The following is a 27552-nucleotide window of genomic DNA, read 5'->3' as shown; positions in this document are numbered from 1 at the left end:
CGAAGGCAACAGCGGGGGGGGGGGGGGGAAGGAGCGGGAGGGGGGAGAGAGGAATTTGCTCCTAATCCTCCTAAAAGCAATTAGGGTGAGCGCTGCACTGTCTCGTGGAAAAGAGGGAAAAAAAATACCCAGCGGCTTCGATAGAGAAGCCGAAAGGAAATGAATCGGTGTGTTGCAAGCGCGGCGGCACCGGGCTCCAGACAGCTCTGCAAGCAGCAGAGTCTTGAGGGCGAAACTCGGCACGAGCAGCGGCAGGAGGAAGCGCTACAGCGGGGCTCCGCGACCGCGGTAAGAGCGAGCGGCGGCGGGAGGCGGCGACCCGGGCGCCGCGGAGCCGGCGGCGGGGGCGGCGGGCGCTGCCCCGGGGCCGTTCCGCGCCCTCGCCCCCCGCGCCCCCGCTCCGCGCCCCCACCGTGGCTCCTCAGCGGCTCTTTATCGGGGCAAGGCTTTTCCCGGCTGCTTCCCGCGGCAGGGCCACGGGGAGGGGGGGGGAAATTAATAAAAATAAAAAAATCCAGGCGTTGCTACAAGGCTGCATGGTGCGGGCAAGACTCTCCCCCCCGCCCCGCGTTTTTTTTTTTTTTTTTTTTTTTTTTTAATACAAACAGGAATACAAAAGCTGCAGGCTCCGGAGAGCGGATGAAAGCAATGAACGGAGTTTCTGGAAAAGATTCATTAGTGGGAATTAATGCTGCGAGGAGCTCCGAGGCGATACCATTAAACGCAGTCCGCACACTTTGTCAGTTTTACACCGCTCACTACGTCCGGGGCTTTTTTTTTCTGTCGGGGGAGAGGGGGAGGTGCTCTTCGCCTCCCCCTCACCCTCTCCCCGATCACTAAACCTTGGAACCGACAGACATCGCGGAAACGAGAGAAGGGGGGGGGGGGGAGAAACAAGAAAGAAAGAGGAACGTGAAGGCTCCGCAGCCCTCGCCCCCGGACTCGCTCGCGAACATCAAATGCATGCCTCATATGCTGCGCAGAGCCGCCCCACTTGGCCCGGGCTTCACAAAGCAGCTCCGCTGCCTCCCTGCCTGGCCGTCCCCCTCCGACCGGCCCTTTGATGGCAAGCTCCGAGCCTGCCTCCGGCTCGCTCTCCAACACCAAAACTACATTTTAAGCCTGACTAAACTTCCGTGTCACGCCGGACCGCACGCCAGCACGGCTCCGCGCACGGGAAAGCCCCGCGCCGCGCTGCCCCACGTGCACGGCGGCGCCCGCCCGCCGCGGAGGAGGGCAGGGGGGACGCGGCGCCCCTCACCTGGCCGCCGGCCACCTCCTCCCCCCCCCCCCCCCCGCAGCCCGCAGGGCCGCGCTCAGCTCCCGCCCGGGCTGCGGGACGCCGGCGGGATGGCGCGGCAGCGGCTCCCCTCAGCCGCTCCCCCCCACCCCCCCGTCCAGATCGCCGCTGGGGCTTTCTCAGCGTCTTCCAGATCGGAAAGTGAGAGACGACGGGAACACCCGCCGCCACCGCCGCCGCACCAGAGCAGACAGCCCGACCAGCGCTCCCCCCACCACCACCTTTCCCGCCGCCGCAAACACGCATCTTGACAAGCAACTGCCTCCAAACTTCTCCGCCGACACCCCCGAGGCCCCGCTCGCCCCGCTGCCCCGGCTGCAGCTCGCCCCCTCCCCGGCAGCCGCGCTGCCCCGCGCCGAAACTTTGCGCTCCGGCGCGGCCGTGCCGGCGGCGGGGGCGAGCGGAGCCCTGCAGCCGCCCCGTCGCCGCGGGACGCGGCGGCGCTTCCGCACGGGCGCTGCTCGCGGAGCGTAGCACTGACCTTCCTGCCGCCGCCGCGAAGGTGCGGCGTGCGCGCTCCGCTCCGCGGGTCCCGGCGCCGTCGGCTCGCCCTGATGCTCTCCCCGGAAGGGCAGCCCCGTCGGGGGGCGGAGGGGGGGGCGGGAAAAGTTTCCTGTTCTCCCTCCCCCTGCTCTCCGCGGGTGCGGGTGCCGCGGCTTGCCCCGGCGCGGGCGGGCCGCCGCCGAGGGGTGCGCGCAGGCGGGGAACTGCGGAGCGCGGGGGGCAGCAGCGCGGCCGCCGCCTCCGCCGACGGGGCAGGTGCCCGCGGGAGGGCTCCGCTTCCCGGCGCGGCTCGGCGCGGCGCGGCTCGGCGCGGCGCGGCGCGGCTCGGCTCGGCTCAGCGGCGGGCGCGGGAGCAGCAGCCCGCGATGCTCATTCCGGCTGCCGGCCCCGGTTTGGCAGCGCCATGTTGCTGGCTTGCTCCGGGCGAAGTTCCTGTGCCGGCGAGCGCGCCGCTCCCCACATCTCGCCCGCGCCGCCGTCTCCCGTGCCCTGGCCGCCGCGGCTTTGTGTGTGTGTGGCTGGGGATTTAATTCTCCTCCTCCTCATCTCCTCCTCTCTCTCTCTTTTTCTTCCTCTCTCCCCCCCCCCCTTCTTTAGTCCGCCGGGAAAGCCGCTCTTCCTCACCTTGCCGCTGGGAGACCGGGCTCCGTCTGCTGCACGCTGCGCTCCCCTCGCATCCCCCCTCCCTCTCTCCCTCCTCCTCCTCCTCCTCCTCCAGCCGCCGCCTCCCCTCCCTTCCCCTCCCCCCGGGCAGGCGCTGCACCGAGGGAGTCGCCGCCAGCAGCAGCAGCGGCAGCGGCAGCAGCGCCGCCACCGCTTTTTCCCTCTGCAAGTTTCCCCCTCCCCTGGCTGCGTTTCCCTGCCCAGGCTGCGCTCGCCCGGCCGCTCGCCCGCTCCCCGCCCCGAGCCCCCCTCTTCCCCGCCGTGCCCTGACTAATTGATTTGCTCCCCCCGGCGCGCCGCCGGCCCCTTGGCTCGGCTCGCCCGCTCCCGCCGCCGGCACGGCTCGCTGCCAGGCTGCGGGCGCCCAGCGGGCGCTCCGCGGTGCCGCTCCGCGCGGCCGGCAGCGCCGAGCCGCCCCCCCCCCCCCGAGGCTCCCCTCGCCCGCTACCCAGAAGGCCAGCGGAGAACCGCAATTACCATAAAGCTCCGCTCACTCCGCTCCGCCAAGCTGTCAAAACCCCGGCGGCGGCGGCGGCGGCGGCGCTGCCAGACATCGCTGCGAGGCTCCGCGCCGCGCTGCCGCTCCGCGCCGCCGCCCCCGGGCAGTGTGTGTGTTTGGGGGGGGGTGGGGGGCAGACAACACCCGCGGGTCCTTCCCGCCTGGGACCCCCCCCCCCCGATGCTCCCCCGGGGCTCACCGCCCCGCATGGACCCCGCGGCTCGCAGCCTCCCCGCCGCCCCCAACTTCCCATGGTCCGCGCCTCGGCCGCGCTGCTCGGCTCGTGTCCCTGTCCCCCCCCCCCCCCCCTCCCGCCCGCGTCTTCTGCTGGCTCCAAAATGAGAACGGAAAAAAGAGACTCGTCTGTCAGCGTCTGCATTGCGCGGGGCAGCGGGCGCGGGGGGGGGGGGATCCTGCTGCCGTGCCTTTTGCGCCCGGTCTGTGCTCGGCAGCCCTTAACGCCGTTTTTTTGCTGCGTGCGAGCGGTGTGGCAACCGCGGGAGGGGTGGCGACTGAAGTGCAGTTTCCCTCGCTGGCATTTCCACGGCTGCTTTAAAGATTTCTGCCCGGGTTCAGGAGCCCTTTAATCTCCGGGTTGGTAGTTATCGGCTGCATCTATTTACTTTGGCAAGGCAACTCTTGGCTCGGGGAGCGCGACTCGTAAATTTCTCGTCCCTACCGCCCATCCCGGCGGTCACTCCCGGGCGGGGTGCGCGGAGCCCGCGGCGCCGCGCGGAGGCTCCCGCGGCCGCGGCCCGGCACGGCCCGGCACGGCCCGGGGCCCCGCCGCCGGCCCGGGGCCGCCGAGTTTGGCCACGTCGCTGCCGCCGGGCGCCGCATCGAGCCCTTGCGCCTGCTGCTCGGCGTGTGAGCTACTGCCAGACACGAGGCGATTAGCGGGGACAGCTCGCCCCGGGGGACTTTTAATCGCCACGTCCAGGACCCTGCGCGAAAAGGCTCCGGGGACGCAGTAAGCTGCAAACCCTTCCTCGCCGAGAGCAGGAAACAGGCACACAGCGCCGGAGCAGGACGGCCGGCGCTGCCCGCCGGCTCGCTAACGCTGATTTATCTCCGGAGAGGGAAAAGCAGGAGTTCCCTGATGTTGTTTGTATCAAAGCGCCCCCCCTCCGAAAAAAAAAAAAAAAAAAAAAAAAGGAAAGAAAAGAAAAAGAAACCCCCAGAAGTTACTAATCTAGAATCTGAGACGCGTTAGGAAAAACGCCGAGGCCGCCAGCTGCACGGAGAGGTGTCTGCGTACGTGGAGGACACACAGCACACGCGCACACGGGTGTGCACACAAACACACGCACGGGCGTGCACACGGCCGGGTCACGGCTGGGGGCCGGGAGGGGGGGCGGCATTTTATAAAACTGCCTTCACGGGGCTTGGGTTTCTTGCTACGTATCTCTTAAAAAGTCGCCCGACTCAAAGCAGAAGTGAAATATCCACCGCCTGAAACCCGAAACTCCAGCCGCGCCGCTCGGCTTCCCCGCCCGGGAGCTGCGGAGCCGCTGCGGCCCGGCCCAGCCCGGCACGACTCGGCTCGGCTCGGCTCAGCCCGGCCCGGCTGGGTGCAAGGCCCCGCACCGCAGCGCGGCCCCGCAGCGCCCAGGCTTGCGGGAGTCTTTGAGGGGCGTGCATCTGAAAAAGGCTTTCACACGTTTTTTTAATCTCCGATAACAAGCAGAAGGACACCTGGCCTATTACGCTGTAAAGCTATTTTTTATAAAGACGTTTTAGGGCTAGACATTAAAAGTTATTAGACTGAACACACGTGAGTTACAGACACACAGCTGGAGGAAAGGCCTTTTTTTTTTTTTTTTTTCCTAGGGAAAACCTCATTAAAATTGCTTCTTTCGCTAGGAAAGCAGAACTATCGCGTCTCTTGGTGAGGTGGCTACAGCCACGGCTTCCCGGCTACGTTGATCTCGGCTTTGTCTCTCCCCGCAGGTCTGAACCCGCGGTGCCACTTGAATCGCAAATGTCGCCCGGTTCCCTTCCCCCGGGCAGCAAAGCCCAGATCACATGTGTGCGCCTACAGCGTGGGTTTTGTATTTTTTTTTTCTTCTCCTTCAGCTAATGACTGCGAGTTATCTCGGGGAAAACTCGCTCCACTTTTATTTTTAACTGTCGTTAAACTTTCTTTCTTTGTGCACGCAGTTTCCTCCGTGGCTGGGAGGAACAGAACCGCGCTTGTTCGCCTCTGTGCCTTTTTTGTTCCCCGGGTCCCCGAGCTTTGCGGCGGGAGGCTGGCGGCTCCCGGCGAAGACATTGGGGCTTCAGTTCGCTCCTCCCGCGGCCTGGCTCGGCCCGGCTGCGCGCCACGCCGCCTTCCCCCGCCGCGGGTGAAGGCACCGCCGAGCCAGCCCCGGAAAATGCCGAGCAGCCGCTCGCCTGCAGCTCCCCGGGCTGCCTCCCCCGCTCCCGCACGGCCCGGAGGGAGCTGACCCGCGGGTCAGCCCGCTGCACGCTGCTCCCTCCCCGGCGAGGCGCTGCGAAGAGGTTTCTACGGCGGCTCCGTGCACAGATGCTCGGCGCTCCGCGCTGCTGCCGTTGCTGCTGCTGCGAAGCAAGGGCGAGGATGCGCTCGCAGATACGGCAGCTCCAGTAATGCTGAGCACTTAACCTCCTCGGCGAGACAAATCCGCTGTTAATGGCAGCAAGGACTTCCCGCAGGAGGCTTTCCAACGGGACGGCTTTACTCCGGTTCTCATTTACCTCCGGCGTTGCCTCTAACGGGAAGCCTCCCCCCGCTCCAGGCCCGCACACCTCACTCTGCGGCTCGCCTCGGCACTCGGGCAGCGCCTCGCAACGCGCCTCTCCTGCTCCAGAAAGTTGGGGGTTAAAAACGCACAAGCAGCGAGGCTGGGCCCCTGGCCCCCTCCATTCCTCGCTCCCCTGCTGATAAAATGGAAACCGGAGCACTCGGGTCTCCTGGGCATGGGAAAGGAGAGAGGGGAGATGGGTGTTGCGAAGGTAGAATGAATTAATGCGAGCGAGGTGCTCAGACAGCCTGGTGATGAGTGCTAGGAAAAGCCTATAAATAACAGATCACTGTCCTAAGCTCTGAATTGCCCTGCTTGAGTGTGTCTTAAATCAGACCTTTATCATTGCTTATTGTAAGGCTGTTTTTAATGGAAGTGTAGAAATCTGAATAACAAAACAAGACAAGCCTCAATTGGCGTTATACAGGGTCTGCAGCGCTTTCAGATCTGACACGGTGCCAGCATATTGTTACACCGCCATGCAAACTCCCCGTGCAATCAAGGGGGATTTTGCATAGCAGAAGTACTATAATTTTACTTCGTAGTTCAGGGCTACTCTGTTGACAGGAGATCCATTATTTTCGCTCGCTCTCCTCAGAAGAGCCCGAGACGCGTTCAGTTCACGGACTAAGCGCCGCTATCTTTCTTACAAAGGGAGAATGACAAATCTCCCCGCTCCTTGTGTGCGCGCTCGGCTCCGCACCCTGCCCCCGCTCCACAGAAGAGCGGCGATGCCCGCGATCCTCGGGCCCTCTGTGCAGCTCGGAGCAGGCAGCCCGAGAGGGACACGCTCACACGCGCACACACACGCACACAGACACGGCTCGGCGAACCTCCAGCCGGCAGGCTCGGCCTGCGGCCCGGCCCGGCTCGGGCGGACCTCGGCGGGGCGCGCAGCCGGGACTGCGCAGCGCCGAGCACCCGCGCCGCGGCAGCGGGCAGTAAGCGAAGGGGGGAGGCTGCAGACACTGCAACGCGAAGAGCCTCGGTGAGGCTGTCGCCCTGCTCGCCTTCCCCCCCCACGGGGACGGGGGGTGGCCGGCGAGCAGGGCTGCGCCCCGGCCCCGGTACCGAGCCCGGTGCCGGCCCCGGGCGGCAGCAGCCTGCGAGTGGCGCGGTGCAGAGAGACGCCTCGGCGGGGGGGGGGGGGGGGGGGGGGGGAGGGCGAGCGGGCAGCGCGCTGCGGAGTTTCAATCTCATACGGCGGCCGGGGGAAGCGCCATGGTTTGAAGGTGTGTTTGTGCAGACTGCAGCTTGTATGTTAATAATTGGATACAGTCGATGAATCACCTCCGTCCTCCTTCTGGTTTTGTTTTTGTGTTGTGTTGTGTTTCAGAGGGGGTGGGGAGAGAAAGCCGGGAGACGATGCCGTGGCTGAGGGCTGAATACCAATGCCGCGGCCGGGTCCATAAACACTGGGGTTATTCACGCCGCCCCGGAGGTGACCGCGGGCTGCGCGGCGGCGGCGGCCCCCGAGCGCGCTGCCGCGCGGAGCGCGCCTTGCACCCCGGCGGGAAGCCCGGCGGCGGCGGGTGGCTCGCCGGGGTGCAGACATACGAAATGAGAGCGTGCAACATCAAAGCGCCAGCGGAGCGGGGGCAGGGAGGGGCTCTCGGTGTGCACACGTGTGTACTTTTCCAGAGAAAAGCCCCTAATTTTTTCAAGTAGGATCTTTTCTGTTGTTGTTTTTTTCCCCTCTTCCCGCGGCAGACACGCGGAGAGATTCTTTAGTCCTGTACTTAACACTTCACAGTGTTTTTAGCAATTAAGGCGAGAGGGGGGTGGGTATAAAGATAAGCCACTTTTTCGCCCTGCAAGTGTGAAAGATAAGATAACAGTAAGCTGGGGCAAAACGTCTGCTTACAACCTCCCCCCAGCGATTCTGATCGGTCACCTCTTATCGCACAAATGTTCATTTCGAAAGCAGCTTCAAAAAACCAAGGGAAAAATAAAAGTATTTTCCGTTTAAAATTGCCATTTAAACCCTAGTTCTCACTTCATCACCCCGCCCCCCTCGGAGGCCTCCCCCCGCCGTCGCTGTACTCAAAGCAAGGCAGAAGTCGCTTCCTGGCGTGTGTCTCTCGGAAGCCAAATCACGCAGGTAATCAGGCGACTGAAAATTGCGAGGAGCCGAGATTAGCCGCGCAGCCCCGCTCCAAAGCGCAGCCTGGCCGCGGCAGCCGGCGGCGACACCCCCCCGCCGCCCGCACAGCCGCAGCTCGCCGCGCTGGGAAGCGTCCCAGGCCGGCACGGCACGGCGCGGCACGGCACGGCACGACACGACACGACACGTGGCGGCTGCCGAGGCAGAGCAGCAGCCGAGCTCGCCTTTACAGGCCGTTTCGCCGCAAAAGCCCCGACGGCGGCGGCGCGGGGGCGGCAGCCCGGCCGCGGCGATGCTTCTCGCCGGCCTGCGCCGAGCGCAGTTGCAGGATCTGCTGGCGGCGGCGGCGCCTCTCGGCGTCGACTCAGTTCTGCTTCCTCCTCTTCTTCCCCCCACCCCCCCCAGTGGCCGTTTCCTACCCCGCGGCCGCCCCCGCGCACCGCGGCCTCGCAGGCGCACGCAGAGGCCGCCGCCGGCGCGGGCGGCTCCGCGGCCGGGCACGGCGCCCGGCACGCACGGCGGCGGCGGCGGCGCTGCCCTCGGCGGCTCCGGGCGAGGCCCCGCCGCGGCTGCGGGCGGGATGCGGCCGCCGCTGCTCCCCGTCCGACGGGCACCGGGGCTGTACGCCTCTTTGGTGCCCCAGCGGCCGGCCCCCGGGGCCGGGGTGTCGTCCCGTCCCGTCCCCCCCGCCCCCCAAGCCGAGGTGCTCCTTTCCCGAAGGCAAGGCGCGACCGAGCGCTGTCCCTGCTGCTCTCGGAAAGGTCCACACGGCCCCCACGGGAGGCTGTGCAGGGTACGTGCGCGCCCCCGCTTCCCCCTGCGCAGCCCACCCCCCGCGAGCCGGGACGGCGCGGACGGGGCGCGGGGCCCCGCGGAGCTCGGACGTGCGTTGCCGGGGCCGGGTGGCGACGGGGCGGCTCGCCGGGGAGCAGGGGGGGAGTTCCCTGGGGCCCGAGCGGTCGCGTCGCCCTTCTCAGAAACCCGTCGGTGCCGCGTTTTCGGAGTGAGTGGGTCAGCAGCTGATGACACGGGGAAAAAAAGAAGAAGAGAAAAAAAAAGAAAAAAAAACCTCCCAAACCCTAGCCTGGCGCGATTACTCATCCCCAGAGTTCCCCTAAGTCAGAGAAACTTGGCGAAGTCCCAAGGCCGAGCCGTTAGCATGGTCGGAGGCTGCCCAGGCACCTTCCGCCGCGGGCGCGGGGCACGGCGGGGGCCGGGCACGGCGGGGGCTGCAGCGGGCCGGGCCGGGCCGGGCCGGCGGGGATGCGCGCCGCCAGGCTCGGCGCGGCTCGCACACGAGTTCTTGTGGAGCGTTTTATCTTCACAGTCACATCGGCAGCTAACGAAGCTCGGCGGCTGCAGCCCACACGACTTTGGTTCTCTGCATTTATCCTTCAATAAAAGCCGATTCCTTTATTAGAAACAGGAGACGTGTCTCCTACCGCCCCTATCAAATCCCAACTGGCAAGGCGCAGCCGACACCTCCCCCTCAGCCCCCCACCCCCCCTGCCTAAAAGGGGCAGACAGCACCACCCCACGCCCCCCCCCCCCCCGCTGGGCCCCCCACCGAGTGCATCCAGCCCCCCCCCCCCCCCGCAGCCCCCAAAGACCACGGGCAGTCCGTGCCGCTCCATTCCCCCTGCAGCCAACGTCGTGTCCCCCCGCTCCCCGAAATGCCCCCCCCCCCGGGCGGGAGCAGCGGAGACGAGCCGCCCCTCGCCACTGCGCGCCCCCCGCGCCAGCCCGGGCAGCCGCCTGCCCCCCTTCCCTCCTCCGAATCCATCGCCCCCACCAGGCGCACCCACACGACTTTCGTTCCCCTGCATTTATCGTTCAATAAAAGTCGTTTCCTTTATTAGAAACAGAGGAGACGCTTCTCCCACCGCCCTCACCTCAAGCCCCCTCCGCGGGCGCAGCCAGCAGCTTCCCCCCCACACACCCCGGCTTCACATCGCCTCTCGCCAAGCACAACGAGCCCCGACCTCCCTCGCTCCCACCGCCGCCACCACCTAAAAATAATAACAATAACTGTAATAATAATAACAATAATAACAACTGCCGTCCCCAGCAGTCGCGGCAGCCAGCCCCTCCATCCCCCTCCACCGAGCCCAGCCATCCCCCTCCCCTTCCCTCTCAAATCCCCCATCGCTAGGCGCAGCCAACCCCCCCCCCTCCGCCGCCCGCCTTTCCCCAGGCGCAGCCAACGACCCAGCAAATCCCCTCGCCCGGCTCGGCGCGGCCCCCTCCCGCCTCGCAGCGCCCCCCCTCCCCGGGGCACCGAGCAGGTCTGCGCGGCTTCTTGCGCGACTCCTCCGAGCCGGAGCTGCCGCCGCCACCGCTGCCAGACGGGGGAAGGTTTCCCCGGGCGCCGCCGGGGGAGCCGGTGCTCGGAGGATGCCGCCGCGCAGCGATGCGCCGCGCTGCGCGCCGCGGAGATCCCCGCGGGCGCCGCGGAGGAGCCGGCCCGGAGCGCGCCCTGTATCGCATTAAATTAATCGCCTGGCTCCGGAGGAGGCAGGTGATGCCGCCGAGCACAATGAGGGGTTTGAGCGCGGCGGAATAAAGCGCCCTTCATGGGGCCGCGCAGCGGCGGCCGGGCCCGGCCCCGCCGCCCCGCCGCCGCGCCCCGAGGGAGCCCCGCGCTGCCCGCCCGCAGCCCCCCAGCCTCGCCCGCAGCGCGGAGGTGGGGGGCGGTGCGGCGGCTGCAGCCGGCGGAGCCTCCCCCCCCCGCTCCGCCGCCCTCCCCGCGCTGCGCGCCCCCTCGGGCTCGGGGGGGCAGCGGCGGGGACCGCGGGGTGAACATCACCCCCCTCTCCGGGGGGTAGCCCGGCACCGCCGGGCGGCGGGGAGCGCGGCCCCCCGGGCGGCCGCGGCGCGGGGCGGGCGGCCCGGGCTGAGGCCGTGGCAGGCGTTGTTTTCCTCGGAGAACGGAGGAGGAGGAGGAGGAGGAGGAGGAAATCTCCGGGTTTTTAATGAGGGGGTGCAGCGGGGCTGAGCGCTGGGATTACACGGCGCGGAGACAGAGCTGCGGGCTGTGTGTGCGCGCAGCGCTGGTAGTCTCCGCCTGTCTGCCTGCTAATCGCACGTTTTCCGCTGTTAAAAAGAAACCGAGACGCTGTGGCCGAGCCCAGCGCTGTCTCTGTGACTGTGACATGAAAAGATGGCGCTCTCTCCCCTCCCCCAGCCTCCCTCTCGGCTTACACTTCCTCCCCAACAGCTTTTGCCTTCCAGTTTTTTAAAGCCCTCTTTTCTCCTTTCCTTCCCCCTCTCTCCCCCGGCCGGATACCACGAGCTTCCCAGCCGATCGGTGGGTCTCTTTATTGCGACGATATATAAACTCATACACACACACACATATATATACACGTATATTATTTTTTTTTATCTCTACCTCGCTGTTTTCGTCTCTGCTTTTTCTCGGAAACCTCGCTCTCCCTCTCTTTATGTCTCGCTCTCCTGTGAACTTCTGCTGCTAATGGGAGGCAGTTTGCAAGAGGCGGAGGAGGGGGGGAGAAAAGGGGGAGGGGGGACGCGCACACACACACACCCACACACACACTCACGCACACGCACACACTTACCAAGCTGCTTCTCCCCCATCCCTTCTATCCCCCCCTCTCCCCCGGGGCAGCGAGGCGAGCCGGATGGCGGCGTGTGCGTGTCGGCGGGGCACGGAGGAGGCTGCGGGAGGTGCCCCGGGGGGGGGGGGGGCAAGCTGCGCACCCCTCGCTCGGCGCGGCCCTGCCCGAGGCTCTCCCGCCGCAGGACTTTACCTGCCTGGAAATGTTTGACGGCGCCACGCGCACGAAGGTGGCCCCGGCTCCCCCTGGACTCGCCGCGCTCCCTCCCCGAGGCAGAAGGGCTTCTCCGGCACCACTGCCTTCAGCCTTGCTCCCCGCGTTTGTCACCAGACTGCTCCGAGTGTTAAGTTCCCCCCTCTTTCTTTTTTTTTTTTTTTTTTTTTTTTAGCTTGCAAATTAAATTCAGCGCCCCTCTCTCCTATTTTAGTGTCTGTTATGTTAATTGCACTCAGCGCTGGGGCGCTGCTCGCTAGGGATGCATGAAGGCCTCGGAGATTAACCACAGGCTCCTGCTCGGACTTTTCTCAGCCAGCAGCGAGTTGCGAGCGGCTGCCGAGGAGTTTGCACGGTACTGTGTGCTTTCTGGGCACGCTGCGGCGAGCTGGCTGCTCTGAATCCAGGGCCACCGAGTCTCCGTTGGGAGGTCAGGGTGGCAGCGGCTCGCTGTGCGCCCGCAGGCCTATTTGCGTAACGATTTGCATTGCAGGAGGACAGGTATTTTTCCTTCCCGTGGATGGTAAAAATGCAAAATTAGCGCGACTGTTTCTAGGCAGAGACGCCACGATTACGTGATCTCGCTGAACCTGTCTGTTGTGCTTTCTGGAGAAGCAGGGAAACCGGACACCTTCATCAATGACTTCTGGAGCCACTCTCCTGACGCTCGTTCTATTTATCGCCATCTAACCCGAGATAGTCCGTGAGCGCCTTGCCACAGCCCTTGGCCTAACTGGGGACGTTCGTGTGGCCAGCTGCGCCCTGCAGAATTACCCTGCCTCACCGCTAAGGAGTGGGTATGTGTGGCCTTCTCAAACGTGTCCTTTCTCCAGCGTGTACTTCATCTATTGGTTATCAAGGGACGGTGCGTGGAGTGACTGAGCCTAATAAGTTGTCCACTTGTTCATTTCAGGAGCATTGATTTCTGGTTCCAAGGCACTCTGTTCTAGCACTGGCTACAGCTGCGGGGCATTTCGCAGCTGGTCTTTCGCCTAGACAAATATCAGCGAGAATGTGAGCGTTATTAGCCACATAAATAAATCATTAACGTGCACACAAATGTTATTTTAACATAACTTCCAAGGAGAAAATATCCCGGCGGGCCAGGACGCAGAGGCATGCCGTGCGCCCGGGCCTTGCCCCCGCGGAGCCGGCAGGAGACGCCCGGCTCCCCGGGCCCGGCTCCCGCTCCACACCGAGCATTACCCGCAGGCCGAGCCCGGCACACCTTTGTCTGCTCTGCTGCGGCCGTGCGGGGACCGCGGGCGCTTTTCTCCCCAAACGCGACGGCGCTAATCACATTACCACCGGGCCGGCCGTGGCTAATCCCGCGAGGTGCCAAGAGTGCGGGCTCATCTTGGAGGCCGTGCTCTCCCCGGCCCTGCGCAGCCCCGCGGGGGCGAGCGCCTCTCGGCTTGTTAGCGCAGAGGAAACGGCAGAAATGACATTTGCTTCGGCCGCCGTGCAAAGGGGCCGGTTTCGCCCCCTCCCTCCCCTCCCCGCTCCCTCCTCTTTCCCCCGCGGGCAGGGACGGGGGAAGCGGGAGCAGGGCGGCAGCAGCGCGGGGCCGCGGCGCGGGCGCGGAGCGCGGGGAGCGGCCGCCGCCGCCGCCGCCCAGGCCGCGCTGGCCCGGCCCCGCGCATTGCCGCGGGTGCCAGCAAAGCCCTGCCTGGGAGCCCTGCCAAAGCGGTCTCGCTTTGATATTCCGCACCACGGCCGCTCCTCCGCTTGCTCCTAATCACGCAAATGCGAGCTCGCTCCGGCACTCTCCGTAATAAACACTGAACACATTTCTCCGGGCTCCCAAAGTAAATATTGTATTGGAGGCGCAGGGCTGCGCTGGGAAGCAGAAATCTTCCACTTTTTAGCACTTAGCAACCGAGCGAAGCGTTGTACGCTCTCTGCCTGAGCCAGGCTCGGTTTGATTTACTTTCTGGTTGCGATGCAGATATTCACTTGTCAGTTCAAGGGCAGGACAGAAACTGTGCAAGCGGAGTCTTGCGAACGGAAATCTCCCATTTGCAAGGTTCTGCTCCACCACCAAAAGCCACCCTCGAGCACCTTTGTTCTGCACGCAGCTGCTTTTATCCTCTCCCCCCTCCACCACCGCCACCCTCCCAGCCACATCTCCATCCGACCCCTCTTCCCACGTCTCACTTCTCAGATGGATGCCGAGTCTTTTCCCGACTGACCCCAGGGGAGGAGGCGGCGGCGGGGGGGGGGGTGGGGGGAGGGGAGAGGTTGATGATGAATGACAAGGCAAATGATAAGCGCCGAAGCGACAGCAAAGCAAACACAAGTGGTCTCTGCTCTCTCGCAGGGCCCAGCCCCGATCGCGGCCACACGAGTTGTGCCCGTGCCGTGAAAGCAAGGCCGGCCTCTGCGCGCAGCCTGCCTTCTCCGGGGCGAGAGAAGCGCATCGCCGTCACGTGGCGAGCCTCTACCGTGCCGGGCCCGTGCTCGCCTTCCCCGGCCGCTTTTCGCAGTAACTCCCCCCCAGCCAGCCTGCTCCGACGCCCGCGGAGGCCAGCGCGGGCCTGCCGAGGCGGGGCGAGCCGCCGTTCCCGGCGAGCTGGGGCTCCCGCATGCCGAGCCTGGAGCAGGGCCGGCTGCAGCCTGGCTTTGAGCCGGGACAGAGGCGACTGCACCCCGAGCTGGGGCTGGCTGCACCCCGAGCTGGGGCGGGGGCTGGGGCTGGCTGCAGCCCGTCTTCGGGCTTGGACAAGGGCTGGTGGCCCCCAAGCTAGGAGTGGGGCGGGGGCGGCCGGCCGCGGGGAGAGGTTTCGCCTGGGGGGGCTGCAGGTGCGGGGCGTGTGCGCGGCGGTGCCGGGCTCCGGGCGGCGGGAGCGGCGGCTCTGCGGGAGCGGGGCCGGCCCCGCGGGGGGCACCCAGTGCCCCGAGCCCCGCACGCCCTCGGAGGGCAGCGCAACAGAGGAGGGGGGCGCCGCGGGCTCCGCTGCTGGGCCGGGGCCGCCCGTCGCTCCCTGCTCCCGGAGCCGGGCTGCGCGGCGAGACGCGAGCTCTGCCGCTTTAAAATGGCTGAAAACGGTGTCCCCGGGCTTCCCGCCCCCCGCCCCCCAGCCCCTACCGCGGCACCGGCGCGGAGGCCGTCCCCACGGCGCGCAGCCTTGCTGCCGGCGCCGCTCCGCGGGCCGCCCCGACAGCCGCGCTGCGCTGGGAACAATGAGCCCGCGCGCAGCGGCCCCGCGGGCGCGCCCGGCTGCTCCGCGCTGCCCCGGCCGCGGGGGGCAGGGGGCACCGGCGGCGGTGGGGGGAAGAGGGGGGGGAAGAGGTGTCTCCTTGCACGGCTCTGCGAGCGAGCGAGCGTGCCGCTTAATCCCTTTATCCGCACTCGGCCGTGACGGTGCGAGAGCCGCTGGGCCGCGGAGCCACCCGCCCGCCGCCGCCACCGGCTCGCTCCGCGGCGCAGATGTCGCCGGCCCGGAGCGGGGAGCCGGTCCCCAGCAGCACTGCATGGGCAAGGACTGCCGCGGGGGGGTGGGGAGGTGGAGGGGGAGCTGGCAGCGGGGGCCGGCGGGGGGGGGGGGACCCCACCTTTCCCGGCTGTCACATCTCGGTCGCGGCTGAGCCCCGAGGGCTCGCTGCCGTCGGGCACCGGAGCCGAGCCCCAGCACACCGCCCGGGGCCGTGCGGCCTCCGTGCCCCCGGCCCCCGGCGGGCCTCCCGGTTCCCCGCTGGAGCACGGATCTGCAGCTCCCGCCGGCCCGGGGCATCAGAGCCCCCGGGGGAGGGGGCGAGGCGAGGAGTGGGCACCTGCTGTCGTGGGCAGGTTCGCGGCCGGTGCTCCCAAAACCGGCAATTATGCAGATGTCCCGGGTGCTCTCCCCTTTGATGTGAACTTCCTCGGAACGATCCCTTCTCATTACGGAGCATGGAAACGCCTCTCGGACACGTAAAGGGAACCACAGAGCCCCTTTCATCCCCTTTTGTTGCCTCTCCTGCCCGGCAGCCCCCATCCGCCGCGGCACGGGAAGGACGCGGCTCCCGAGCCGCCCGGGGAGGGGGGCCCGACGGGGAGGGCCGGGGTCCCGGCGGGGCCGCCCGCCCCCTGCGGAGGGCACGGCTTGCTGCGGCGGGGCCGGAGCCCTGCCGGCGCTGCAAGCGTGGGAGCAGGCCGGGCTGCCCGTTGTCATGGCGAGTGCGAGCCCGCTCGCGAGTTATGTGCGACTAATGGGTTTACGCCCGGCTCGGCTCGGGGCTCACCTCGCCCCCCGCGGCGCGGCTCCCCGCGGACCAGCCTCCCCTCCTTCTCCCCCCCCCCGGCTGCCCCGCGGCGCCGTGACACCCGCGCGAGTTCACGGGCGCAGCGCGAGCCCCCGCGTGACGGGAGCTCCGTCCTCGAGCGGCTTTAAGCTCCGGCTCGGGTTGCGCCGCTGAGTGCCTCTCGTTTCATTTTTTGGCGACTGGGACGAACTAGGCGCTGAAGGTGCCGTAGGTTTAGCGCGTCCACGCAACCGTGGATTTCCTTTACGAGGCTCCTGAGAGACGTGGCAGGGATGCTGCTGTTGTTGCTGATTTTTGTTTTGGTCTCCTAAGGGATATTCAGGAAGTTTGTGCTGCGTCTTGAAAACTATTCCAGTGTAAGAAAAACATTCGGATCTGCTGAAAGACCATTTGCTGGAGGCCATTTTATGAAACCTCAAGATGGTTAATAGCTAGCATAATTTCAAGAATACTAGGTGTCTCCTTAATACCTTTCCATTTCCTCTGCCATTCATTCAGACAAGCTACAAGCTCTGTAGGCCAAAGACTAGGTTTGATAGACAGTGGATTCCCACCTTTATAAAGGGGCTGCACGAGCAAGAGGAAGAACTTGTTCCCTACTCTATTTACGTGCAGTGCCTAGAGAAAGCCTGCAACATTCCCGTGACGTGAAGGGATGCATTTAAAGGAGGGGATGGAGTAAGAGGTCAGTCTGGAGTATGAATATTACTTATTTTATTTTGCTCAAATTTAAGATTTCTTCTAGAGAACCAGTGATTGATACCTCATTAATGAAACTGTGATGTTGAAAAACAAAGCTGAGCAAATGGGAGAAGAGCTAGCTGAGCTGTCTAAAAATGTCATGTTTCTTAACAGCTGTTTAACAAACACTTGGAAAAAAAAGTTCTTAAATGAGAAAAAGAGGCAATATCCTTGCTTGCTTACAATTAAATTATGACAGCTTACAAGACATTCCTTTAAGACCTCCACTAATATCAGGGCTCAGGGACTTGAAATACCTGATTCATAGATTTAAAAGCAAGAAAGGATTGTTGCGATCAGCTGGTCTGACCTGCTGCATAACACAGGACAATAAATTTCAACAAGACATTCTTGTATCAGACTCGTAAATTCTGGTTGAGCTTTTAGCCTGGCATACAGTCTTCCCCTGAAGACTTTAAAGTAACAGAGAACCCACTGCTTGCCTTCGTTCTTCCAGTGGTTATGTCCCCTCACTGGTTTAAAAAAATGCGCACCTATTTCTACTCAGAATTCATAGAGCTTCATTTTCCAGCATAGGATCTCATTATGCTTTTGTCTGCCACATTAAAGGGGTCTCTACTATAAGAAATCTCCCCATAGAGACACTTAGGGCACTTAAAGACTATGATCAAACCAAGTCATAGCCTCCTCTTGGATAAATTAATGGATGGGATTTCTTTAGTCTTTTGCAATAGGATATGATTCCCAGACCTTGAATCACTTTTGTAGCTCTTTTCCAATCCCATACTAATTTGCCAATGTACTTCTAACATACAGACACCACAACAGAAATGGACACAGTATTCTAGTGATGGTCTCATTCATGACATAAACATTAATAGCATCATTAAGTTTACTTGTTTAAAACCCTATGCAGGTTATCTTTATAGATAGCCTTAGCAATACTGACTTTATTAAAATCCCATTTAAAAAGTCGCCTGTCTTCGTGCAGGCTAGTGTTGTTCATCAAATCCAGAAAGCTGAGCATCGCTTGACCCAACTGCAGGGCATTAGTGTTTCTAGCTAGGGCTTTTCAGTGCTTCATTAGTCCTAGCCTTCAGTAGAGCTTCATATTTTTTTTTCTTTTGTCTGTAAGAAGCAACTGCTACATGTATTCACAATGGCACTAACCCTGGTTATCCACTAATAGGCATGGAAGTGAACACACACAGCTCCGCTACTGAATTTCCTTGTTTCCCTCTTCCTCTCCTGAAATGTAGAAGCACCAAGTGCCAGCAAGACTTAGGGAGTTTAGTCTTTCAGTAGCCGTAGTGGACCTTAGTTTTGGGTCATTCCTCCCCAGGTGGTTCACAGACAGTTCACGCTAGGGCTTCTTCAACAACAGCAGAGACTGTTGTCCTATCCAACTCCACCCCTCATCTCCCTTCATATGAATGTCTACTCCAAGGGACAGACAGTAAGCAGAGTATAGCTGTCCCATCTGTACCAGCTGAAACATGCCCACTAACAACCAAATAGGAGCTGTCCTTGTTCAGCCCATCCTGATGATGCCCATCCATTTTTGTCTAGCTCAGCTTCTGAGGTAGCTTAACTGTGCAGAGACAGTGTGCAATGGCAAGACCTTGGAGAGGCCACTGTCCATGTGTTATGGAAGCAGTCGCTACACAGCCCTGGTATTTTCCCAGGCCTCGTCTTTTCCAGCTACACCAGGGGCATTACATGAAAGACTATGTGCAAACCTTTGTGCTACCTCTCTTGCTCCTGCAAAACTTGATTCCTTTTTGTGTAAGAAACTACTTGAGTTCTGGGTTAGAAGCCCTGTATTATTTGTATGAGAAAAGTTCCCAGACACCTCAAAAATAGCTAGGACCGCATCACATTAGGCCTAGTATAAGGAGGGAGAAACAATCTCTGCACCAAAGATCTCTTTCATATCATGTGTAAATTCAGCAGTAGAAAATTGCTTAGGACAGACATAGTCTTGGAAATGACTACGCTTCAGCTTCATACATGACCTCTGTCATGTATGAAGATGGGTTGACCCCTAAGTAACACTCATTTATTTCATTTTCTGCCACATGAGATGTCTTTTTTTCCTGAATAGATTCCATAGGCCCATTTAGAGATTGAAGCTAATCTCTGACTTGGCAATCACGCATCAGACCAGAAGTGCTATTCCCACCAATAAATGATCCTACCATCCTATGATGTCTTGGTTCCCCAAGGCTGTTCCCACTGACATCTCTGCCATAGCAGAGGGCAGAGCACGTGCTGGAGCCCAGGTGAACGTTGATGGCCTGCACCACTGGCGTGCTGTTGTGGGAAAGCAGCTATACCCTGCCCAGGAAAGATGTTTCCCCTGTTGGAGTAGTTCCCCATGTGTACAAAGCTGGCTGAGGGACTCTTACACCAATTATTCCACTCCTGCATACAGGGCCATGGCATCAATACAGTGCGAAACCCATATGCAGTGCTTTCACCCTGGGAGGATTTTTGAGGTTCTTCTTATGCCAGAGAACCTTGAAGATGCTACTGTAATGTGTAGAAAAGACTAGCTTGCATAAGACAACACCAGGATGAGGGCAGCACGGGACTGAGGGTTAAGCTGCTTTTGTGCGTATGCCCCCTCTCATGTTCTGTGCTCTATAGTTGCACCACAACTCCCCTTTAAATTTAAAGTATCCCCAGAAAATTATTTTTCCCATGACACATGGTGCAACCTTTAGGTCCTAGTAGTAGCGGCTCTCCATTGTTTATACTTTCCACATGCCCTTGTTTTACTATGAGTCACACACTTGCCCTCTCTTCCTACGACTTACACTTTCCTACCTCAGAAGACATGCATGTCAGAAGATCTCTCTGATGGCCCAGTTTATAGATATCTTCTCATATAATTGGCATCAGTCCCTTCTGAAAACACTGCTAGATAGCCAACAGGTTCAAATCAAATTCTCAGCTAGCCCTGACTATAAAAAAGCAAACACGGAAGAGCCACTTTTGCTGTAACAAAGCAACCTTGAGTCGTACATAATTCTAGCAGGCAGCACATCACCCTCACATAGTATACCAAAATGCAATTTATAATTTAAAAAAGCAATATCATTCGAATCATCAGACCTGCAGCCTTGAGTCGCTATGTGACGCTATATAGGATTGTTTCTGTTCTTCCTAATTTACTTACGAGTGCGTAGTCTAGCTGCTCATTACGTGTTCTTTCTTCCAGGCTGCTGCAGCCAACAGTATTTGGGTCTGAGTGACTGTTTGGGGGTCTGCTCTCCTCAGACTCTCAGAGGATTTTGTCATTAGTTTTCGTCGAGAGCAGAACGGGGCTGTATGTGGAAAACCAATATTGACATTTCCTTGTTTAAATATCATACATCAGAAGGGGTCACAGGAGCCAAGGCCACGAGAAAGGGTTCCCCCACAAGCTATTATTTCCTTTTAAAAAGCACCAGGGACCCAGCAGTCTCCACTGGGCCTCACACCCGCATGTCTGCTCTTCTGAGCAAGCTGGCTGGCTGATGCCACTTAGCAAATACAGATGTTCAGGCCTTTTTCTTTTTGACCGTGGGTCTCACTCACTGCTACGTGGAAACTAAACGAATGCCTCATTTCAGTCCTCTTTTCAAGGATATATAAAACACACACCCCTGCACTCAGCTTAGTCTTACAAAAGACACAGCACTTCCCCGTCAAATTTGAAATAAACAAAGAGCACGCTAACTTATTTTAAAAATGAATTGAACCAATACATCAACAACTTTCACATTTCCAAAGCCTGCATGACTCTCGCCTGAGAAATTAGAACCAGAGGAGACTAATTTTCCATTTAAATTGGTGGAGATCTCTTTTCAGATGTCCTTCCTTTTCAAGCCAAGCAGTCTTTCTGGAGTTCAGAAGAAGAACCATTCGATGTCCTGCACCTACTGCACACCTAACCTCCATGCCAGGGATGGTTTCATGAGGGACAGCAAGGATGTCACCACCCCACTAGCACCATGCAGCACGATGCCATAGGTGGGTACTTCCTTCTACTCCCATACGCTCCAGTTCCCTCGGCCTCCCAGGCACCCGAGCTACACCTCGCCCTCTGTGCCTTCCTTCCTCCTTAGGTTTTCCTCCTCATCCCAGTGAAAGACTGCTTCACTCAGAGAGTGGGTAGGCTCTCAAAGTGAGATCAGATGCTGAGCTAGAAAAAAAAAGAGTATTTGGGGACTGCTCAGAAAAGGAATCAGAGGAAGCAATAGAAGACATGCCCTTTCCCATCGAGGGAATGGCTGCAGGATTTCTCTTTTTATCTAAACCCCTGAACGGATTTGCCACTAAAAAAAAGATAATCCACATTATGTAGAAACAAAATTACATTCACATGAACACACGCATACAGACACACTCTGTTCTGTTCCAGCTGCAGGACATGGGCTCTGGGAGCAGTGGCCTCAAAGACCCACAGCAAGCAAGCCTGCAGATGAAGCTAGGCGCCTGCCTCCGCGTACCACGGGAAGGGCTCTCCGTGTCACTCTGGGTGGTAGTTTTTACAGTTTTGCTTCCCTTATTTGGGCAGGCAGGAACAATCTGCCTTCTGCACACACATAGTTCCCAGCAAAGTAAAACTGCTGCCAGGTAGCACAATACTTGGGAACATGGTAAGACAAAATACCAGAAATGTACTTGATGCCTCCGAGGTAGCATACCTCAATTCTTCCTTTTGTCTCTATGCATCCTAAACTTCTTCTTGCCCTAGTACAAAATTTTGCTCCACTGTTATGTGTTTATCCGCAGTACATTAGACAATGTAAGGCAGAGTCATACCCCATAGAGCTTACAAGTCTAAACAGAGCCCAGACAGCCAGCATAAACAGAGTCTCTAAGAATATCAAGCCATTCCCTAGGTGGTCACGTAGAGGTCTTCAAGGGTTCTTGGTGACAGGATTTTTTTAAATCATTTCCCCCCTTCTCAGGAGCATCCTGGAGACAGTGCGATGTTAGCAATCGGTGAAAGAGAGAGACATCGCAACTTGACAAACTGTTACTGGGAGAACGTCAAATGTGTAAGCGTAGCTGCGAGAGGGCTGCAGGCTGCAGAGGACGGGATGCGTGCAGCCTGCTGTTGCTGGCAGAAAAGGGCCACAGTTACGAAGAGAGGCTGAGCTGTGCTTTCCTACAGCACTGAGCTGCTCCAAACTGAAGCAGCCTTCTTACCTTTCAGCATGCCTGCTGGCTGCTCTGAACTGTCAGGGTTGGCCCCTTCTGCTTCAGTAGTGTTCTTGACTGTTTTGTTTCCAAGGCTTAGCAATTGCCACATAAGAGCACTTCTAAGGAGGTTTTAAAATGCCTTCAGTGCATCAAGGGACAGCAGCAGGAGGACGATCTGAACCACTTTGGTCTGAGACATTTGGACTTAGATGCATCCAGGCATTAAGTCAGTGAAAGCCGGGCAGGATCAGACTGAAACTGGCATTATGCGCTGCTGGAAGCAAATCCAATTCACATAGTTTTAAGCACATGCAAACCGTTTTCTATGGGGACCTGGAGTGCTTTATGAGAGTGCTTGAGGGACCAGGTGACTTTTAGCACGGTGAATTTCTGTAGTGTAACCAAAGCTTAATGCCGTGTCCATAGCCCTCCCTGAGGCAGAGAGAACTGCAAAGGCCAAGCCAAGAAGTTTGAGCTTTTTCTTACTTTTCAATTACTGCTTATTTTCTGCTTTTTGTTATGTATACTGCTTCAAGAGAAAAGCCCTGTATCTTATCATCATGATGTTTTTCGTCTCTCTTAAGATGTTGCAGGTTCATAGTGAGAGAACGGCTCTATGCAGAATCTCAATAGAGATGCAGAGACCCTGGGGCCACCTTTGGCTACAGCTCTTCAGATTGCTCAAAAGTATTGGTCCTACCTTCTCTTGGTGAACAATAAAGCCCAGGGCTGGAAACAGCAATAGGGTACAACACCTATGCAGTATTTCTCCTATGACAAAGTGAGATACACACAAAGCATAGGATGGTGCAACTAGACAGAAACCCCAATCAAGACTCTGATAAATCCGTTCCAGTATTGGCCTGCCACAAATATTGCCTCCCAAAAAAGGGAGAAGAACCTTGTCTCAAGCCAATCTGAAACAACTGCATAGACACACACTTTGCTGCTGCTGTCTCATTCTTTTAGTCTTCCTTCAGGTGCTTTCTTGCTGTGGGAGGGGGTGTCTCCAAACCCTCACTCACATGTACCCACAAGACTGCTTCCAAGCCACAGCTTTCCCCAAGTAAGAGTTACTCTGGCATCTTCATGCAGTGCACACATAGCGGTCTTTCTGAAAACCATAGGCAAGGCTCTTTGCTCTCCTGCTTCCCGGCAGAGCAGGGTGCAGCCAGGTCAGACATGTGCCAACACGTGCCTTGTCCCCACATTGTGGCCAGGATCTGTTCCTCTCTCCCACTCCTTCCACAGCTCGGGCATCACCACTCAAGGTGCAACAACTGTACGCGAGTTATTTTTCTCTTGGACAGCACTGTCTGCTGTGCTCTGGTGGGAGTGTCAGTGCTCTCGCTCCGTGCTCTTAAGCGGTGTACACAGACATGGGGCACGTTATAGATTTTTGCCTCTCTCTGGCTTTCTAGCTTAGTAGTGGCACTTTGTACTCAGCAGGCCTCGTTGCCTGCTTGCTGCCCTCCCCCAGCCCCCAGTGCATTAAAACCTCCTCTAGGCTGTGGGGGACTGCAGGTCAGGCCAGGCTGCCCAGGGGAAGTGGGGCTGACCCAGCGGGGTACCCCCAAGGCCAGGAACTGCCCCAGGGAGCCAGTAACAAGTGTGAAAGCTGCCGGCCTGCTCTGCAAACCCAGGGGGTCACGGGGTGAGACAGTGTTGCTAGCACTGCCTGGGGTGGGGGGCTGCCACCGGTGCCGGGGGGCAAATACCCCGCTTGGCTCCCACAGGGCCCAGGCATGGCTTGCTGCAGAGCCAGCCATTGGCCGCAGCCCCCACTCACACACACATCGTGCTTCACCGGTTTCCCTTGAGCAGTGGCCGTCTAGCCGGGACGGCCTGGCCCAGCAGCCCTCCCGGCAGGCTGGCCTACTGGGACACCTGGGGCAGCCCTGCCCGCCGCTGCCACCACCAGCCCCAACCTTGGCACAGTGCGGCACAGCACGACCTGCCTCCCTCCAGTGCTGCACAGCGGCCCAGGCTGCACCCCACGGCAGAAAACAGCCCCAGCCCCAGGCCCAGCTGTGCACTGTGTCCTGGGATGGGGGGGGGGTAGAGATCCACAACCGGACGAGGGTAGGGGGACTATGGAAAATAGCGAGTGCGTGCTTGGACTACATCAAAGGTATTTATTTCGATTATCCCTTGGCTATAACTTCCATTGCTCCTCTTTGTTTTATAGCTGCTCAAGTTTGCTTGCAGAATTAAGGCAGATTTGGGGGGAGGGGGAGGCAGGGGGGAGGAAGCCTTTGTTCTCCGGAGTGTGCTTGTCTTACTTTTGCATCATGTGGCCTGAGCAGCAGCCCCCCCCCCCCCCCATCGTATTTACTCTATCTCGAGTGAGTCCTTTGAAGGAGAGGGCAGAGTCGTGGTTAACCCTCTGCGTGCCTGCTGGGCCCGCGGCTGGCAGAGCCTGCCTTTGGTGGAAACGCCGAGGAGCCCAAATCCCAGAGGCGCAGGCATCGCTCTGATGGACAGCATCACCCCCTCTCCTCCCGCGTGCGCGCGCACACACACACACACACACACACACACACACGCACGCACACACACACATGCACAACCCGTCCTCTCCCGGGCGTGCGTCTCGGACGGAGCCGCGTAAGTGGAGCTGGCGGTGGTGGGCCTCTCGGAGTGAGCCCGGGGATACCCCCTTGATCACTAGCAGCCTAGCCTGCTCCGCACGAGGCTGGAGATGCCTACAAACTCGAAACAGCTGCTGGGCTTTGCTTTGGCCTGCCTGCTAAAATACGCCGATCTCCTTTTAATCTGTTTCATATTCACAAATTAAGCACTTAGCCTAGGTAATAAATCATGAGGCAGTTTACGAGGCGAGCAGGAGACAAACAAGTGGAAAGGGAAAAGAATAGCCTAAAAGTGCATTCAACCGAACTGCAAAGACGCGCTCAGAAAAAACCCTGCCCGCGCTCCCCTGCGCAGCACAGCGCGGAGCCGAGGCCGTGCCGCCCGGCCTGGCCCGGCCAGAGGGCAGAGCCGAGCCAAGCCGAGCCAAGCCAAGCCGAGCCAAGCCGAGCCGCGCCGCCCGGACCCAGCCGGGGCTCCCGCCTTTGTCTCCCCAAGGTCCCGGCTGCCCGCACCGGCTCCACCTGGAAGAGACTCCGGCAGCCGGCTTGGAAATCGTGACTCAGGCTGGCGATAACCTTGTCTCGCACACCCGCTCCGGCTTGGCCTCGGCTGGGATGCGGAACGGGCAGGAAAGGGGGTGCTGAGAAAAATAAAGTGCAGGCTCAAGTACCGGCGGGAGGGAGCCGGGGGCTCCGCTGGCCCGGCCCCCGGGGACACCCGGCTCCGCGGAAGCACATGCGTGGCCGCTCCGCACCGCGGAGCCCCTGGAAAGCGGCGCTTTGGCTCCGGAGTCGCCCCGCGCCTCGCTCGCTACGCCGCAGCCCGGTGCCGCGGGCCGCCGGGGCGCCGCGGGCAGGACAGGGGTGCCGAGAGGCGGGCTCAGCCTGAGCCCCTCGGCTCCCGCGGCGGCAGAGGCGAGCCGGGAGGCCGGCCAGCCTGCTGGAGGGGGCCGGGCGCGACGCAGCCCGCCGGCCGCGGGACGCTCCTGGCCGCAGAGCCGCCAGCCGCCCCCGGGGGCCGCGTGCGAGGGCTCCAGACAAAAAGACCCGGCTCTAAGACCCGTCCTGGCAAAGGCGCAGCCTGCCCAAACTCCTTCAGCGGCGACTTCCCCCCGCGGGGCTCCGCGCCGTGCCAGCGCGTCCGCAGCGCAGCGCGGAGGGGAGGGGGAGCGCGGAGGGGACGGCGTGCGGGGGACCGGGAGGGGACGGGGGACGGGGACGGCGGTCGGCCCCGGGGGGAGGTTGGCGGCGGGGAGGAGGGCAGAGACGGGGATGGTGCTTCAAAGGGAGTCCCGCGAAAGGGAGCGACACAAACCTGTGCCCGTCCGCCCGGCGCAAGGCGATGAGACGCGGGTGCGACGCGGCGCTGTCAGCGGCTCTTCGCCGCTCGCCCGAGCGGAGGCTCCGCTTCCCGCATCGCCCGGCAGCGACCGGCAGCTGCCCGCCCGCCTCCCCGAGCCGCCGGGCTGCGGGAGGTGCCTGCGGCCCGCTCGCGCGGCTCCCCGGCGCGTCCCTCTCGGCCAGAGCCTCCCGCCGCCGCCGCGCCGCCGAGAGCTCTGGCCCGCTCGCCCGCGCCCCCCCGCCCGCCCTTCCCCGATTTTCCATTTCCCAGACTTTGGAGCGGAGCCAGAAGTGTCAGGAGGGGATGAAACTTGACACAGAGATCTCAACCCGGAGCGATTTCCTCCTCCCCCCGCTCCCCTCCCCCGCTTCAGTCCCAAGCCCCTAAGTTAACTTGAAGATAGTTTGGCCGTATTTCAGCTTGAAAAGAAGGGGAAATTGCAGGTCACTGGTGCATGGTCGGGCCGGGTGCATTTTTCTAATTTGAAACGGTAGACATCGAGGCCTGAAAAGCATCTGCAGCCCGTGCGCTTTCAGCGCTCTTCCCGGCGGCGGCTCCGTTAACCCGTGTGTGCCTCGGCGCCAGCCTAGCGCCGCCGGGCTCCCCGTGCCGGGCTCCGCACCCCGCCGGGAGACTTTGGACCCGTCGGGGTGGCGAGCCCGCGGGGGAGGCTGCGGCGGCCGCGCTGAGCTTTGCACCAGCCCGGCTCCTGCCTACCCTTCGCCACCGAAGTTTGGCGCTGCCTTGCACCGCCCGACAGGATGGGGCCCCGTGCGCGCAAGGGCGGCCAAGCGGCAAGCAGCCCGTTGGGGAGGAGGGGGTTGGCACCAGGTCGCTCCTGCCCCCGGAGCTCCCCGCTCCAGCGCTTTCAGCCCGGCCCCGTGCGCCGGCGGCGACAAGGAGGAGGAGAGGGAGGGAAAGGGCTCCGCGGGGCCGCGTCGTCGGGGGCCGCGCTGGTGCCCGGCAGCGGGAGGGGCCCTCGGCTGCCGCCGCCGCCCCGTCGGCGGGCACGGCGGTGCCGGGACACCCTGGGCAGCTCCCCTCGCCGGCTGGCCGGGCAGATAAGGGCCGTGATGGGGGAAGGGGAGCGGGGACGGGGCCAGGGTGCGGGCGGGGAGCTCCTGAAGCGAGGAGCGCGGAGAGCGGAGCCTGTGCTAACTCCGAGGAGGATGCCTCAGCACTTTCTCTATTATGCATTTCCAGCACAAGGAAAGCTAATTCCTCCGCTGAGGGCCTCAATCAGGCATTTATTTGACACTCATGATGCATGAACGGCTAAACACTAGTCTAAGCGGAGGATCAGCCGCTAGTTTATAGCTCGCGAGTTTTTTGATGCAGGTGAATTATGTTGATCTCTGAATGCCTCGTATTCCTGGGGGGGAGGAGAGAGGGCGTGGGGGAGAGGGAGAAGGAAGGAGAGGGGGAAGACAGAAAGAAAACAAGAAGAGGGAAAGGCGCGGGGGGAGCTGAACTTCTTTAGGCTTTGGACTGTTTGGGCTTTAGGCACACCCGGGAAACTGCGGCTGCAAGTTTCAGCTGGCACCCCTCCCCGCCCCCTGGGCCCTCCTTGGACCCCCAGGCTCTGCCTCCCTCTGGCCCCTGGCCTCCTCGCCCCTCCGCGCTTTGTGCTCGCCCGGCTGAGTCCGGCGCCGAGCCGAGCCGGGCCGCGGTGCAGCTCGGCGGCGGAGAAAGGCTCTCTTGGCGGGGCGAGAGGCTTAGCGCGGAGAGGGGAGAGTCGGGGATACAACATGGAGGGGGGGAGAAGAGGAGGAGGAGGAGGAGGAGGAGGAGGAGGAGGGGAGCAGCCATATGGAGCGGGAGGGAGGGAGCAAGCGAGCCCGGCGGGC

General features: G+C 61.2%; 1 protein-coding gene and 1 long non-coding RNA gene across 6 annotated transcripts in view; one reads left to right on the top strand and one right to left on the bottom strand.

Moving 5' to 3' along the window:
- BCOR (BCL6 corepressor) overlaps positions 1 to 25709 on the bottom strand; it is an 81568-nt gene extending 55859 nt beyond the window's left edge. For 3 of the 5 annotated variants that reach the window (XM_062599762.1, XM_062599806.1, XM_062599788.1), the window contains exon 1: positions 1782 to 2008. The gene's annotated coding sequence lies outside the window, so the exon portion shown is untranslated. Of the gene's footprint in view, positions 1 to 1781; positions 2009 to 2428; positions 2472 to 25678 lie in introns of those variants that run through there. The other 2 variants (XM_062599780.1, XM_062599770.1) reach the window with 2 other exon arrangements.
- Positions 10828 to 12689, top strand: LOC134153543 (uncharacterized). The gene is made up of 3 exons (XR_009961165.1): positions 10828 to 11142; positions 12245 to 12426; positions 12543 to 12689. It is a non-coding gene; the product is annotated as an uncharacterized LOC134153543 (long non-coding RNA).
- Positions 25710 to 27552: the final 1843 nt, after the last annotated feature.

The sequence above is a fragment of the Rhea pennata genome, chromosome 1, assembly GCF_028389875.1.
Source record: "Rhea pennata isolate bPtePen1 chromosome 1, bPtePen1.pri, whole genome shotgun sequence".
Classification (NCBI taxonomy): domain Eukaryota; kingdom Metazoa; phylum Chordata; class Aves; order Rheiformes; family Rheidae; genus Rhea; species Rhea pennata.
This window is presented reverse-complemented; position numbering and strand designations above follow the sequence as displayed.